Source organism: Nicotiana sylvestris, chromosome 1, assembly GCF_000393655.2.
Source record: "Nicotiana sylvestris chromosome 1, ASM39365v2, whole genome shotgun sequence".
Lineage (NCBI taxonomy): Eukaryota > Viridiplantae > Streptophyta > Magnoliopsida > Solanales > Solanaceae > Nicotiana > Nicotiana sylvestris.
Window position 1 is genome coordinate 135141905 of NC_091057.1, and position 17972 is coordinate 135159876.

The window sequence follows — 17972 nt, forward strand, 5'->3', positions numbered from 1 at the left end:
CGAATTTATATAAAGTACCAAAATAAAGTACAATTTTTGTATTTTTTTCAAGTTTATGAGAAATACATAAACTAAAATTTATATATGTATTTTTGTGATTTTTCTTTTTGCAACGAAATAAAGTAAAATAGTTAAAATGGCTATATTAGACCCAATTACATATTTATGCTAACAAAATGTGAAAATCCTCGGGGAGGGTCAAAAATCACGTGCTTACAGCTGCCCCTCTTTGACTGGAAACACGAAGAGTTTTCCGACAAAGAACGACTAGACGTGTTTTTGACCCGATCATTATTTGGAGGGACCACACTAGGGAAAAAAAAAAGAAGGGGATGTGATCGAGCCCTGGTATCTGAGCTGCCTACATATCCTTGGTTATATAGGAATCAGGCCACGTGTAGTTCGGAAATGAGAGAGATGGTAGAGTGTACCGAGGTGAGGAGCCGATCGAGGTGTCGTTCCGTTGAGGTTCCGGTCCGCGGTCCTGTCATTACATCAAAATGAAAACTGAAAAAGACTAACTAAGCCTATCAGCTGCTAGTTACAAGGATTCCTATCTCTAAGTCTTCTGAAACTTGATCTTGAGTCTTGAATGGTGCTTCATACAGACTTTGAATTTGAACCTTGATACTTGCTAGTTGTAGGCGCTAGTTCTTGAGCAGATCACATCTGTTCTCCACATCCGTGCTTCGGATTCATTCATTTTTTCTTTTTCTTCTTTTTTTCTTTTTGTTTTTGTGACTAGCTTATGTGACCCTCTCAGACTGTTGACTCGCATTCTTGGGGCGAGCTTCTTGTTGCTTCTATCTTGGATTGAGTGCTGGGGACTTCTATCGTAGCCTTCTGCCTTCCAATGGGTTGCGGCTTGACTTTGAACGATGTTCCGCTGTTCTACAGGCGGACCCCTAACTTCTTCAATCTTCGGCGTACAACAACCTCCGCTCTATAGGCAGGCTCCTGACAACCAAAACAAACAACACAAATGAAATTTCCTAACCCAGTTTGCACTGGGAAGGTTTGTGAGTCGTTAGCAAAATCGTAACCCACCGATACTACTGATGCCATGCTGAGAGTGAACTAAAGACTAGACTAGGATGTGCATCTCCTACGAGTAAAACCAAAACTCTTGCTAGCAAATGTGTCTGCTAAAATAAAAACCTCAATGACTCAAACTAGAAAGTGCGTCTTCTATGGTTGAATCGGAAGAGCTAAACTAGGAAGTGCGTCTCCTAAGGGTGAAAACTTCAGTGACTAGAACTAGGAAGTGCGTCTCCTAAAAACTTGAAAGACCTCGATTAGGAAGTGCGTCTCCTACGGGTAGACTTCAAAAAACTAGACTAGGAAGCGCGTCTCCTATGGTCGAACTTAAAATGAATCAAACTAGGAAGTGCATCTCCTAAGGGTGAAATCTCAATTCCGGAAGTGCGTCTCCTGAAATAAAATATAATCTAGAAAGCCAAACTAGGAAGTGCGTCTCCTAAAGCAAAAGTATAACCTGAGCGAACCAGACTAGGAAGTGTGTCTCCTAATAATGAAAACTTAATTCAGGAAGCGCGTTTCCTGTGCATGAAATTAAACTTAGGAAGTGCATCTCCTAGGGGTAAAATAGTCTTAGGAAGTGCGTCTCCTATGGGTGAAACCTTAATGATTTTGAGCTAGGAAGTGTGTCTCCTATGAATGAAAATAATTTAGGAAGTGCGTCTCCTATGCGTGAAATCTTAATTTAGGAAGTGCGTCTCCTATGAATGAAAATAATTTAGGAAGTGCGTCTCCTATGCGTGAAATCTTAATTTAGGAAGTGCGTCTCCTATGGGGTAAAATAGTCTTAGGAAGTGCGTCTCCTACGGGCAAAACTAAACTTTAAGGAAGTGCGTCTCCTATTGGGTACAATAGACTTAAGGAAGTGCGTCTCCTGTGGGCACAATAAACTTAGGAAGTGCATCTCCTATTGGTAGAACTGAACTTAGGAAGTGCGTCTCCTATGGTAAAACTGAACTTTAGGAAGTGCGTCTCCTATTCGTAGAACTGAACTTAGGAAGTGTGTCTCCTATAGTAAAACTGAACTTTAGGAAGTGCGTCTCCTATGGTAAAACTGATCTTTAGGAAGTGCGTCTCCTATGGTAAAATAAACTTAGGAAGTGCGTCTCCTATTGGTAAAACTGAACTTAGGAAGTGCGTCTCCTATGGTAAAACTTGCTTAGGAAGTGCGTCTCCTACTGGTGAAACTTGCTTAGGAAGTGCGTCTCCTATTGGTGAAACTGATCTTAGGATGTGCGTCTCCTGTTGGTACAACTGAGCTTAGGAAGTGCGTCTCCTATCGGTGAAATATTTTTAGGAAGTGCGTCTCCTATTGGTGAAACTGAACTTAGGAAGTGCGTCTCCTATTGGTAAAACTTACTTAGGAAGTGCGTCTCCTATGGGTACAACTATACTTAGGAAGTGTGTCTCCTGTTGGTGAAATAACTTAGGAAGTGCGTCTCCTATTGGTGAAATAACTTAGGAAGTGCGTCTCCTATTGGTAAAACTTGGCTTAGGAAGTGCGTCTCCTACTGGTGAAACTATTCTTAGGAAGTGCGTCTCCTATAGGTGAAACTATTCTTAGGAAGTGCGTCTCCTTAGGATGTGCGTCTCCTATTGGTGAAACTTAGCTTAGGAAGTGCGTCTCCTATTGGTGAAACTTAGCTTAGGAAGTGCGTCTTCTATTGGTGAAACTATTCTTAGGAAGTGCGTCTCCTATTGGTGAAACTATTTTTAGGAAGTGCGTCTCCTTAGGACGTGCGTCTCCTATTGGTGAAACTTTTCTTAGGATGTGTGTCTCCTTAGGAAGTGCGTCTCCTATTGGTGAAACTTTTCTTAGGATGTGCGTCTCCTTAGGAAGTGCGTCTCCTATTGGTGAAACTTTTCTTAGGATGTGCGTCTCCTTAGGAAGTGCGTCTCCTATTGGTGAAACTAAACTTAGGATGTGCGTCTCCTATTGGTAAAAATAAACTTTAGGAGGAAATACATCTCCTATGGGTGAAATTAAAACAAACTTAGGAGGAAATGCATCTCCTATGGGTGAAACTAAAACAAACTTAGGAGGAAATGCATCTCCCTATGGGTAAAAAACAAACTTAGGAGGAAATGCATCTCCTATGGGTGAAACTAAAACAAACTTAGGAGGAAATGCATCTCCTATGGGTGAAACTAAAACAAACTTAGGAGGAAATGCATCTCCTATGGGTAAAGACGTGGAATGTATTCCCTTGTTATACAGGTGGGCGCCTAATGGTAAAGACACAAAATGTATTCCCTTGTTATACAGGTGGGCGCCTGGTATGAAATTTAAAGACTGAAATGTATTCCTCTCGTTATACAGGTGGGCGCCTGGTGGTAAAGATATGAAAAATGATATGCCCGCATTATACTGGTGGGTGACCTAGAACAGAAATGAAAAGACAGAAATGTATTCCCGCATTATACTGGTGGGTGACCTAGAACAAAAATGAAAAGACAGAAATGTATTCCTCTCGTTATTCAGGTGGGCGCCTGTCTTCATCAATAATTTTGAAAATAAAATCCTATTCGAGGGCGGATGAACCCAAAATATCCTATTCGAGGGCGGATGAACCCGACATATCCTGTTCGAGGGCGGATGAACCCGACATATCCTGTTCGAGGGCGGATGAACCCGACATATCCTGTTCGAGGGCGGATGAACCCGACATATCCTGTTCGAGGGCGGATGAACCCGACATATCCTGTTCGAGGGCGGATGAACCCGACATATCCTGTTCGAGGGCGGATGAACCCGACATATCCTGTTCGAGGGCGGATGAACCCGACATATCCTGTTCGAGGGCGGATGAACCCGACATATCCTGTTCGAGGGCGGATGAACCCGACATATCCTGTTCGAGGGCGGATGAACCCGACATATCCTATTCGAGGGCGGATGAACCCAAAATATCCTGTTCGAGGGCGGATGAACCCGACATATCCTATTTGAGGGCGGATGAACCCAACATATCCTATTTGAGGGCGGATGAACCCGACAGATCCTATTTGAGGGCGGATGAACCCGACATATCCTATTTGAGGGCGGATGAACCCGACAGATCCTATTTGAGGGCGGATGAACCCGACAGATCCTATTTGAGGGCGGATGAACCCGACAGATCCTATTTGAGGGCGGATGAACCCGACAGATCCTATTTGAGGGCGGATGAACCCGACATATCCTATTTGAGGGCGGATGAACCCGACATATCCTATTTGAGGGCGGATGAACCCGACATATCCTATTTGAGGGCGGATGAACCCGACATATCCTTAAGACTTGAAGATGTCTTACCTTGAATACTTGTTGGGGATTGGGATGGATTTTCCCTTTCTACCTTCCCCATTTATTTTTTATTTTTTATTATTATTCTTTTTTTTATCATTATTATTATTAGCTTCTTCCTTTGAAGACTAACTCCTTTGAGACTTGTTTTGCCTTAACCTGAAAGGAACCGCTGAGGATACCGATTTTCACCAAACTTGTGTTGGACTCCTCAAACCTGCTAGGGATAACACTGTTGGGATTATTTACTTACCTGCTGGGGGGTAAAACGTTATCAGCTGGGGATAACGCTGTCGTGGATAATACTGCTGGGGAATTCTGATTCCTTCAGAACCAGTGCTTCACTGAGCTCAAGTTTCATCCATTTGTTGTTGGGGCAACACTGGTTCTAAGACCATTTCCCTTGAGGCTGCCGTTATCTTTATTCCTCCCCGAATGGGTATCTGACTTTCAGAAAATTTTCTAAACGAAAAGAAAATTTTCTGCCCCAGTTTGATAATCCCTTGTGGCTTGCATTTCTGTCATCAATGCCACTTCATTTACCTGTTAGTTTAAAACACGGTAGTTGGTTGTGATACTCCCACTAGGATGGTTTTCCCTTTCTCCTTCCTTGCTCTGCGTTCCACAACTTGTTAGGGATGATATTGTGTGCTGGGGATAATCCCTTCCTGCTGGGGATATCCCTCTTCTTTTGTGGCATAGCTCGGAAACTGGTATTTTCCCGACCTTTTAGTCTAGTATGGATTTCGCCAAATCATACTCACTGCTCTCCTTGCTCTGTTCATGGGCCTTGGCCTTGAGGTTTATAACCTTAGTTTTGGCAAGGATATCTCTCTTGACGCTCGTCAATCCTTTTGTCAATTCCCTTTGCTGGGGATATCTTTTTTGACACTGGCCTCGCGCTTGTTCCTCGCTGACTATACCATTTGGATATACTAGTCAGATCTCATCTTGGAAAGCTGATGGCATATTTTGAAGTCATTTCATACTTGTTCTGACCGGACAGACTCTATTGGGGAAATTTTTTATGAAAGGAGAAAGATAACAGAAACAAAATAAAAGACAAAGGAAACGATGACTCTTTTACAAAAGAAACTATAAATAAAAATGTATCAAATGCAGATACCGACTCTAATGGCCATGACATGCGTATGTGGCCTATCCTTTACCGTCAATCATCTTTCAAGATCTTCAATTGGTGATTCCCCATCTGATTCTCAATCTTATTCGACTTGTAGTGCCCGAAGGGTTTTCACTATCAAGCCTCTCTCATTTTGGTTTTCTCTCAGCTTTTATCGCCTTATGGTGCCTGTGAAGGTTTTCACCAATAAGACTCTCTCATTTGTATCACTTTCCAGCTGGGAATTTGGAGTGTTGCCGGCATGACTCTTTTTGTTGGAGATTAGAGTCCTTTCTGTTGTGGAAACAGAATGTTATGTTCGCCGGTAAGAATCTTATTTGTCTGACTTGGCATCTTTTGAAGACTGGTCAGAAGGTCTTTCTTTGGACCGTAATGTGGGTTTTGGATAGGGCTAGAAAGAAAGGGTATTAAAGGCTCAAAAATGAATCGATTTCGGGTTATTAATTACAACCTTCGGAATTAGATTTATTTACAACAAATGCAACCTTTGCCCCAGTTTCTTGCTTGGGGATATTTTACTTGATTGATTTATATTTTTTCAAAACTATGACCGAGCCGTGAAGCGCCTACGTATCCTCTTTGAGGAATCAGGTCAAACGTAGTTCCCAATTCCTCTTTTCCATTTGACTTTCTTCTTCTTTTTTTTTCTTTTTTCGTTTTTGTTATCACTTTTCTTTTCTTTTCTCTTTTCATTTCTCCTTTCTTTTTGTCGTTTTTTCTTTCTCTCTTTTTTCTTTTATTCTTCTTTTTCCATTTTGTTGTTTTCTTTTCTTTCTTTTCTCTTACCTGCCATGCTCGCGTATTTTATTCGTTGCTACTAATTCCGAACGAGGGGTATGAAAGAAAATAAATAAGGCTCAAAAGGGGTAACGAAGGATAAAGTGTTTGGGTAGCAGAACAAAATGCCTTCGTCATTCCAGTCTTCAAAACATGCCAAGTGCAAACAACACACTTTAAATTTGTAGTCTCTTCTGATGGTGCTGGACTTGACAATTATGTTAAACATTTTATTTTTCCTTTGTCATTTCTAAGCACCGTTGGGCGACACTCTCATTATCATGACCGACCCTCATGCCAATTTGGCGAATCTTGCTTTTAACGGTTTTCTTTGTGCTTAACTTGCCCCAGTTCCACATGACTCGAGCTCTGAATAATCTCAAACCGTCCTTATTTTCTTTAAATGCTTTGATCGCCTTTCCGAGGTTTTATGATTAACTTTTAAGCTTAGGCCCAAATTGTGTGCGCGTGTCATGTCACTAGAATCGGCGCCGAACAAAAATGATAGAAGGACTAAACAAAAAGATGACTGGAAATAATAAAAGACCGGCTTTTGTATTAGATTACCGGTGAAATGGTTTGAAAAAAACAAAACAAACCGGAATAAAATCCTAAACAATCTGGACAAAACTTAAACAAACCGCTATGATAAAAAAAATGGAAAGATAAGAAGGTTTGATACAGGACAAAATCCGAATTACAATCCTAATAATCCGAACAACAGAAATGACAACAAAATAAACCACCACAAGCTTTTCTCTTGCTAACCAAGGAACGGAGCGTCCTCCCATTTTATCAAACTTGGCATCGTAGCCACTGAGCTTCGCATCAGCATTGCCTAGACCATTACCAACTTCAATATCATCAACCTTAGTCAACAAGTCCCCAATAGGATTCGAGTGCTTCTGTTATAAGGCATGATCCTAGCAGAGTGTGTATCATGAGGTGCAAGTAAAGGATTCTGGGAGTCATTGTCTGGCTTACCACAAACCAACCACCTTAACAACATCTGCAAAACAAACAGGTTAGAATGGACTCAGTCGGTCCCCATTATTAACATCTTTTTTCTTTTTTTCGATTTTTTCCTTTTCTCTTTTTTCATTTTTCTTCATTTTTTTTTCATTTTTTTTCTTTTCTTTTCCCCTTTTTCTTTCTTTTTTTTTCATCCTCTTTTTCATTTATTTATTTATTTATTTATTTGCTTTTCTTTTGTTGTGGTCGAATCTTATGGAGATTGCCTACGTATCATGACCCCGCATGAATCAGACCTTGCGTAGTTCGGACCAATAAAAGATAAACAATAATAAATATTTTTTCTTATCAATTTTCATAATGAAACAAACTGGGTTTCAAAGGTTTAAAGATGACCTACAAACTCGAAAATCAAACAACCCATATATTCTAATCAAGAGATTTATAAACTCAAAAACAAAAGGCTAGCTCCATTTCTCTGTTCGACAAATGCAACCAAACGGTTATTTTTGCAAATGTGGCCCCTTCCAAATTTCACATGAATTTTGAGGCCGGGGAGGATTATTTTATGACACTTTACAAACTTGTCCGTTCTTTTACGAAAATAACCTTTCGACAACTGAAAGATACTCTAAGGCTATTTCGGCAAGAACGGTTTAAGACGCGGCCGAAGCTGGCTCGGCTTATTTTGACCAAAATCCAAACGGTATTCAACATCTCGGGGATGAAGATTTTTAGGCTGTGGGGGTCAACTGGACCAAGTCTTAAAAATGACCCAAAGGTGGCTGTTTATGCAAAGTCAGCCTTCCGGCGTCCCTTTCGGGAACATTCGGCTATTTATGACAAAACAGCATCACCTGACTTATTTATAACAAAATTTGAATTTGACATATTATTTGTTTTTTTTTGTTTTTTATTATTATTTATTTGTTTTTGGCTTTTTTAGCAAAAGGTGGGGTTGGACCCGATGAGGGTTGCCTACGTATCTCACATCCGGTGAGAATCAAACCCGCGTAGTTCGGGTAATCAAGAATAAGTAGATGAACTAATTTTTTTTTTGAATTTGTGAAAGAACTACTTTAAAAGAAGAAAGGAAGTATTTTTGAATTTTTGATTGATTTTCTTTTTAAAAGAAATACTTCTAAGATATATTTTTTGAACTTTCATTTGCCTTTTTTTTTATTCTAAAGGAAAAGAAGAAAATATTTTCCGGAATTTTACCTTTAATAAAAGAAATGCTTCTAAAAATATTTTTTTTTTGAATTTTGAATTTTCTTTTCAATTTCGAAAGAAGAATCAAAATATTTTCGGATTTTTTTATTTTATTATATGTAATTTTTTCTTTCTTTTATTAACAATTAGAAAAACTTTCTAAAGAAGTCAATAATGGAAAATATTTTTGGATTTTTTTGTTTTGAAATTTGGGGGTCTAAAAACTTTTCTAGACTTTTTGGCCAGACAAATGTTCTTGCAACAGATAAAGATATTTATACATTTTTTGGAAATAAAGAAAAACTTTTTGGATTTATTATATATATTTATATATCTGCAATAAATAATAAAACCACTTTCAACGCCCGACTCTTTTTTTTTAATAAATAATAAAACTTTTTGACATTTTTTTTTCTTAAAAAACAAGACGGCTAATAAAACAAACTAATAAGACATGTTTTTTTCATTTTCTCAAAATTTCGGCAGAGCTTCGACACTACTTGGACATTTTCTCTACGCTGTTATTTTCTCCTCTTTTTCACGATTTTCTAATATGTGAAAAATGATGACAACGTACAAAATCTTTTTTTGAATTTTCAATGCCCTTTTTTTATATACATATTTTTTTTTATATTTATTATCATTTTCAAAAATGTGGCATGGGAGACATAAGGATTTCCAAGACATCTTGGATTCCGCACATGTTCCCCGTGCGCTTTTCCCAAAATATGAAGCATGGGGGACATAGGGAATTCCAAGACTTCTTGGATTCCACAAATGTTCCCGTGTGTTTTTCCCAAAATGTAAAGCGTGGGGGACATATGGAATACCCAGGCCTCTTGAGTTCCACAAATGTTCCCCATGCTTTTGATTAAAATAAGACCATACTGAAAAAACGTGCGGCCTTCTTATTAAACGTGATCAACATAACAATTCACCCTTGAATAAGTACAACATGTAGCACATAGGATGCTAAAAGATGGTCTAAGTCAAATGCACATGATGCAAATAAACGTTCCTACTAGGGATTCAGCATGTGGCTTTGTTATACTAAGTTCATAACCTGGGTATTTGTTCTAGACCTGGCTTACCCGAGCGGACAGCTCGAGCCGAGGGGGGGCAGCGTACCGGGAATACAGAAGCTTCACCGGCTTAGCAACTTATCCGAACCTCGTTCTAAATTGGGATTTGACACTATACAGAAAAGAAGTCGTACGAAGTACGCCCTTCTTCATGAGTTAGAAGACTCAGAAAGTATAGGGGTTTCGGCACAGTTTATATACAGTTCACGTAATATCAAAGCAGTAAAAGCAACATTTAGCACATTAGGCTTAAACATGTAAAAATCATATAATAAATAAAGCCAAATAATAACAATTATTTTAAGCTCGAATTCTTAACCCTGAACCAGTGGTTCTGGAAGCAATAAAAATCCCCAGCGGAGTCGCCAGAGCTGTCACACCTCCTTTTTCCGCCCCCGCGAGGGCGCAAGGGAGTTTTTTCCAATTAAAGGACAATCGGAACGGGATTGGTTTATTTATTTCAGAGTCGCCACTTGGGAGATTTAGGGTGTCCCAAGTCACCAATTTTAATCCCGAATCGAGGAAAATAATGACTCCATATTACAGTCTGCGTACCAGAAATCTGGATAAGGAATTCTGTTAACCCGGGAGAAGGTGTTAGGCATTCCCGAGTTCCGTGGTTCTAGCACGGTCGCTCAACTGTTATATTTGGCTTGATTATCTGATTTTATATGAATATGAACTTATGTGCAAATTTTAACTTTTAACCGCTTTATTATTATTGTTTTTACAAGAATGTGAACATCGCTTAAAACACGTCTTTGGACTGCGTCACATGAAATGCGCCCACAATCCGGAACGCATTTTATTTGATGTTTTGAGATTTGGATTTGGGTCGCATGAAATGCACACCCGAGCTTAAGAAAGTAAATTATTAAACACGCGCCTAAAAAGACTATCGCGTTATTATTTTGCGGAAGCCGTGAAATTCGCTAAACAACCCTCCTGAATTCTAAGTAATTTTAAACAAGTATTTACTGAGGGCCCCGCAATTTGTGTTTTTTATTCGGCGAGGCTCATCTCATTTATTATTTTTTTTTAAAATAAAAAAAAGAATTTGCAACGTCCTGGAAATGCATCTCAGACCACGTCACAGTCAATGTACCCGTGATTAGAGACACATTTCGATTTCGTTGAGATTTGGATTTGGGTCACATAAATGTGCACCCGAGTTTAGGGAGATAACATTATTAAAGGCGCGCCTAAAGCAACTAGCGCATTATTATTTTTTTGGTAGGGCCGTGAAATTTGCTAAATGGCCCGTCCCAGAATCTAAGTATTTTAATATATACATTTTTTGTGAAGGCTCCGCAATATGTACATTTTTATTCTTTGCGAAGCTTGCCTCGTTTATTATTATTATTATTATTATTTTTATTTTAAAAGGATGTCATTTTTACGCCTTTAACCATACTAAACCTTACCGCTTCTTTACAACTAAAATCTCATAACTTGTTAAAAGTTTAATAAAAGAAGTTAAGCGCATGAGTGTTTCGGGCGTAGTAACAACAGGTACTAATACTAATTTTGTCCAAATAAACTAAGAAAACGAAGGGAAAAACGAATCAACGTCAAACTGTGTCCTAGACCTCCTAATACAACTAAATCAAATGACATCAAGTAAACAAGAATAACATAACACAAAGATGAACCAAAATGCATACGGTGAAACATAACCAGAAAATTATCATACCAACTTTTATATTGCATCTTCGGACATTTAACGTAACGTTTCCTTATCTAATGCTTGAGGTTTACTAACCTGAATAAACAGAAACGGATAGAGCCAGGGGCCAAACCTCAACGTCGACTTCAACGAACAACCTCGACGCACCGGACCTCGACGAACAAAGACGACCTCGACGGACTGCACGACGACAGTGAAAGAACAGCGATAACATGGGCTGATTGGTTGTCGTGTTAGAACAGCTGAAGCAGTGGTGGTGGTTGTTGACGGACTGTTTGGCGGAGCTTTGGTGGTGTACGCCGGTGGTCGACGAGGGGTCAGCTGGATGGAGGTGGGCGATGGAACTGGTGGTTTTGCTGGCAGCGGGTAGTGTCGAGGGAGATGGGGAAGGTGAGGGAGTTGGTATCGCCGGTGGTTTTGGACGATGCTGGGTAGCAGGTGGTCGTGGGCTGTTGTTTGACGGACGTGCTGAAAACGAACAACAACAACAATGGCTGCTGCTCGACCGACGCAGCAATGGGGTCGACGATGAAACTAGGAGGAGGAGGAATGGTCGTGAGCTGGTGTTTGGACGGTGTCAAGGGGCAGTGACGAACGGGAGGGAGCTGGGGTTTTGGGTGAGTTTGACGATGGTTTTGGGACTGGTTTGTCGACTAGTGAGGCTGTGACGGGAGGGAGGCTGCTGTTCCAGCGTCGGGGAGGGTTTGCGACCGTAGGGGTGCCGGGGAAGGTGACGGGTGGTGATGGAGGTATTGTTTATGGTGTCGGGGGAGTGGGGCTGCGACCGGGGAAGACGATGGCGAACAGTGACGACGGTGAAAGGAGGTGGGTGTTTGGGTGGTTTTGCTGGTTTTTCCCGTTTGCTAGGGTTTTTGCTTCTTCTCCTTTAAGAAGAAGAAGCGTGAACAGTACTTCCCCCCTTCAAAAAATTCAAAAGTCCCCCCATGCTTTGGCCTTGTCCGTGTATTTGATACACAATGCCCAGAAAAATGAGCCCCACGCGTGGTGGGGTTCAAGGTTTGTGTCCCCCACGCGTGCTGGGGTTCCCCATGTGTCCTGGACTCGGTTTATTATGGGCTAGGTCCGAAATTAGGCCTAAAACCGGGTAGTTTGAACCCGAATATTATTCTTTTGCCCGGACCCGAGAAATAGGAAACGTTGCTTAACTAGCCCTATGTAAGCAAAACAACTACCAAAAATAAGACTAATATTTAAACAACACTATATCTTTTTTTTAAATATTTTTTCAAGATTTAAAATAGCTACAAAATATTACTAAAACTATTTTTGTAATTTTCGTTTTTATATGTAAAGATAAAATATGAAGTAATATTTTTTGTATTTTTTCAAAATTATAATGACTGCAAACATTAATAGAACTATATTTTTGTGATTTTCGAATTTATATAAAGTACCAAAATAAAGTACAATTTTTGTATTTTTTTCAAGTTTATGAGAAATACATAAACTAAAATTTATATATGTATTTTTGTGATTTTTTCTTTTTGCAACGAAATAAAGTAAAATAGTTAAAATGGCTATATTAGACCCAATTACATATTTATGCTAACAAAATGTGAAAATCCTCGGGGAGGGTCAAAAATCACGTGCTTACAAGGATATTGAAATTTTAAGGGAATTCGTATCTCGATTCCAGATGGAACTCATGGACCTACCCCCGGTCACAAATGATTGGGTTGTTCAAGCTTTTACTGAAGGTTTGAACGAACGAAGGTCAATAGCATCACGACAACTAAAGCAGAATTTAATTGAATATCCAACTGTGACATGGGCCGATGTACATAATCGATACCTGTCGAAGATTAAGGTCGAGGATAATCAATTACGAACTCCTTCCAGTTCCGTTTACCCAAATAGGCCAGTCAGTAGAATTCAAAGGGATATCGACAAAGAAACCCGATCGAACAGAGATCGATACCAACCATACAACGCAGATTGTAGAAACAACGGCCCGGGACGTAATACCGTTCGAAATGGTCGAAGGAATGATCGAGGATAGAGCTCCCAAGGGCTCATGAGTAAAAATGGCTTCGATAAGCATGTCGAGCCTGCAGAAGCACCACGACTATCAGAATACAACTTCGGCATCGATGCATCAGGTATTGTATTGGCCATTGGACGGATCGAAGATACTAGATGGCCCAGACCCTTACAGACCGATCCAGGTCAAAGGAACCCCAATCAAATATTCAAGTACCACAGTACACATGGTCACAAAATTGAAGACTGCAGACAGGTTAGGGAGGTGGTAGCTCGTTTATTCAACGAGGGTCACATTCGAGAATTCTTGAGTGACCGCGCTAAAAATCACTTCAGAGACAGGATAAAAACAGGAAAAATGAACAGGAAGAACCACAACAAGTAATTCATATGATGGTTGGTGGGGTCCATATTTCTCAAGGACCAGTATTTAAACGCACCAAGGTGACAATCACGAGGAAAAAACGAACTCGAGATTACTTACCAGAAGAAACCTTGTCTTTCAACGACGAGGATGCAGAAGGGATCGAACAACCTCATAACGACGCACTCGTAATATCTATCCTTATGAATAAAATTCAAGTTAAATGGGTGTTGATTGCTCCAGGTAGCTCGACAAATATTATTCGATCATCGTAGAGCAACTCAGCCTCCAAGATCGAATCATGCTCGCACCTAGAGTACTTAACAGCTTTAATATAGATAGTGAAACCTGGTAAATGTGGTTGGGACCATCTAAGAAACGAAGTTCCATGTAATCGAGGGTGACATGGGGTACAATGCACTGCTTGGAAAGACTTGGATTCACAATATGAGGGCAGTGCCCTTGATGCTTCATCAAGTCCAGAAATTCCCAACATCAGAAGGAATTGAAACAGTATACGGTAAATAACCCGCCTCCAAAGAAATGTTTGCAATCGATGAAGCAGTATCGGTATCGGCGCTTTCATCAACAAAAGGATTGGAGTTAAAGGGAAAGCAAGAGGTCAAATAGCAACCACAGTCACCGGCCTCGGCTCCACCGGAGGAGCATGAAACTTTCGAGGATGATGATTATATGATACCTCGAACCTTCGTAATTCCCGATGATTGTAATGCATTAAAGTCAACGGTCGAAGAGATGGAGCAAATCATATTGATCGAGCATCTGCCCGATCGAAAGGTATACCTGGGCACGGGTTAACTCCCAAGCTTAGGAAAATACTCATTCAATTTCTTTTTGATAACATGTATTGTTTTACTTGGTCCCACCTAAGATATGACAGGGATCCCACTGTATATCACTACGCATCGACTGATGAGCTTGGACCCGAAGTTCTGCCTGGTAAAGCAAAAGAGAAGGCCCCTATCCGAGGTTAAGTATTCATTCATAAAGGACGAGGTAACCAAACTTCTCAAAATAGGATCCATTCGAGGGCTAAAATATCCCGAATGGCTATCAAACGTAGTCGTAGTCCCTAAAAAGGGGAATAAACTTAGAATGTGCCTAGACTATAAGGATTTAAACAAGGCGAGCCCTAAAGATTTTTTTTCATTGACGAATATCAATCGCATGATCGATGCTACGACCGGCCGTGAGATCCTTAGTTTTCTGATGCCTACTCCGGGTACAATCAAATACAAATGAACTCGGAGGATCGGGAAAAGGCTTTGTTTATCACTAAATACGGCACCTATTTCTATAATGTAATGCCGTTCGGACTAAATATGCTGGAGCTAGCTTAGTAAACTGAATGTTCGAAGAACAAATAGGTAAATCAATGGAGGTTTATATTGAGTATGCTAGTTAATTCCCTGCGAGCACAAGACCATTTGAAACATTTTTAGGAGACTTTCTACATACTGAGAAAGTAAAACATGAAGCTTAACCCGAAGAAATGTGCATTCGGGGTCGGTTCGGGCAAGTTTCTCGGCTTTAAGGTATTAAATCAGGGAATTGAAATCCACCCCGATAAAATCAAGGCAATCGAAAACATCACAGTTGTTGATAATGGCACAGCTGTACAAAGGTTAACAGGACGCATAGCCGCCCTGGGTCGATTTATTTGGAGGTCATCGGATAGAAGCCACCATTTCTTCTCATTGCTTAAGAAGAAGAGCAATTTCGCATGAACCCCGGAATGTCAACAAGCCTTGGAGGAACTCAAACAATACCTGTTGTGCCCGCTATTGCTTCACACCCCGAAAGTGGACGAGCAACTTTACTCATACTTAGCGATCTCGTAAATAGTGGTAAGTGGGGTCTTAGTTCGAGAAGAGAAAAGTACGTAATTTCCTATTTACTATGTCAGTCGGACCATAGGTGAAGCCGAGACCAGGTACCCACACTTAGAAAAATTAGCTTGCTTTAATAAGTGCCTCTAGGAAATTAAAATCGTACTTTCAATGTCACCCAATTTGTGTTGTAGCCACCTATCCCCTTGGCAACATTCTGCACAAGGCCGAACTCTTAAGTCGATTAGGAAAATGGGCTGTCGAGATCAGCGGGTATGATATTGAGTATCAACCCCGAACAACCATCAAGTCTCAAATCCTGGCAGACTTCACACAAGCCCTCGTACCCGAGGTCGAAAAGAAACTATTATTAAAATCGGTTACATCATCCGAGGTGTGGACCCTCTTCACAGATGGAGCTTCGAACGTGAAGGGGTCTAGGCTAGGCATCGTTTTGAAGCCACCCACAGGTAATACAATTAGACAGTCTATCAAAACTTCGAAATTAACTAACAATGAGGTCGAGTATGAGGCCATGATTGCAAGTTTCGAGCTAGCTAAGAGCTTGGGAGCGGAGGTCATCGAGGCCAAGTGTGACTCCCAACTTGTAGTAAATCAAGTCAAAGAATGGACTTGATTTACATCGATTTAAAGAATGGACCCTACAACACATACCTCGATAACAAACTAGCGAGGCCGATGCCATTGCAAATTTGGGGTCGTCTATCGAAGACAGTGAACTTACATCAGGGACTATCGTACAACTTTCGAGGTCAGTAATCGAAAAAGGACACGCCAAAATAAACTCCACAAGTCTAACACGGGATTGGAGGAATAAGTACATCGAATACCTAAAGAAAGGGAAGCTTCCATCGGATCCTAAAAAATCGAGGACTCTACGCACGAAGGTCGCACAGTTCATATTGGCCGAGGATGAAACGTTGTATAGGAGAACGTTCGATGGACCGTTAGCGAAATGTTTGGGACTAGGAGATACCGACTACGTTTTACAGGAAGTTCACGAGGGCACCTGTGGAAATCATTCTGATGCCGAGTCATTGGTTCACAAAGTCATCAGAGCAGGGCACTATTGGGCTGATATGGAAAAGGATACTAAAGAATTTGTTCGAAAGTGCGACAAATGTCAAACGTATGCGCCAATGATCCACCAGCCCGGAGAACAACTCTATTCAGTCCTATCCCCATGGCCATTCATAAAATGGGGGATGGATATCGTCGGCCCTCTACCATCGGCCCCAGGTAAAGCTAAATTTATTTTGTTTATGACTAACTATTTCTCTAAGTGGGTTTAAGCGCAGGCCTTCGAGAAAGTCAGAGACAAAGAAGTCATAGACTTCATCTGGGAACACATCATATGCCGATTTGGAATGCCTGCCAAGATCGTATGCGACAATGGAAAGCAATTCGTTGGCAGCAAAGTGACAAACTTTTTCAAAGACCATAAAATAAAAAGGATCCTGCCAACGTCGTATCATCCTACTGGGAACGGACAGGCCGAATCGACAAACAAGACCATCATCCAAAATCTAAAGAAAATATTGAATGAAGCTAAAGGAAAATGAAGAGAAATATTGCCTGAGGTCCTTTGGGCATGTCGAGTAACATTGAAATCCAATACGGGGGCAACACCATTCTCTTTAGTCTATGGTGCCTAAGCTCTGATCCAGGTCGAAGTTGGGGAACCTAGCTTCAGGTTTCGGTATGCAACGGAGTCAAATCACGAGGCTATGAATATGAGCCTTGAATTGCTATATGAAAGACTAGAAGCCACCCTTGTTCGAATGGCCGCACAAAAACAACGGATCGAAAGGTATTATAATTGAAGATCCAATCTTCGACACTTCAAAATCGGGGACTTAGTTATGAGAAAGGTCACCCTCAATACTCGAGACCCAAACGAAGGAAAACTTGGCCCGAACTGGGAGGGATTGTATCAGGTCCTCGAAATCGTCGAAAAGGGGTCCTACAAACTTGGCACGATGGACAGCGAGAAATTACCGAACAATTGGAACGTAACACTCCTCAAATGATATTACTATTAAGGTATGAACTTCTCCATTTTCGTTTATATTTTATACTAACCAATTGTAGGTGTTCTATCAAAGACATCGAAGGATTCTTCATCACAAAGTCCTTAGGTCTGAAAGCACGCGTTGCACTCTTTTTCCCTTAGTCCAGTTTTTGTCCCAAATGGGTTTTTCCGGCGAGGTTTTTAATGAGGCAACCACTGTTCGTGCTAACTTAAAGCAATTCAACATTAACTCAGGCTTCTTTACAATCAACCTCGAATACTGGGGGCTTCACCCTTGGATGTCAACTTTGTTACAAGGAAGATACTTCGTGTCAAATAGGTCTCGATAGGTTAAATTCTGTAAGGGACAAACGATCAAACGAACCGTGCCCATGTAGATTACTCGAGCCCTAAAGGCAAACATGTACGCATATTTAATCTATTGAGAGAAGTACTTTTTCCCTTCCAAATATTTCATGCCTTAGAGAAATTTTTACTTTATAATTTCATATTTTTTGGTCTATTGTGAA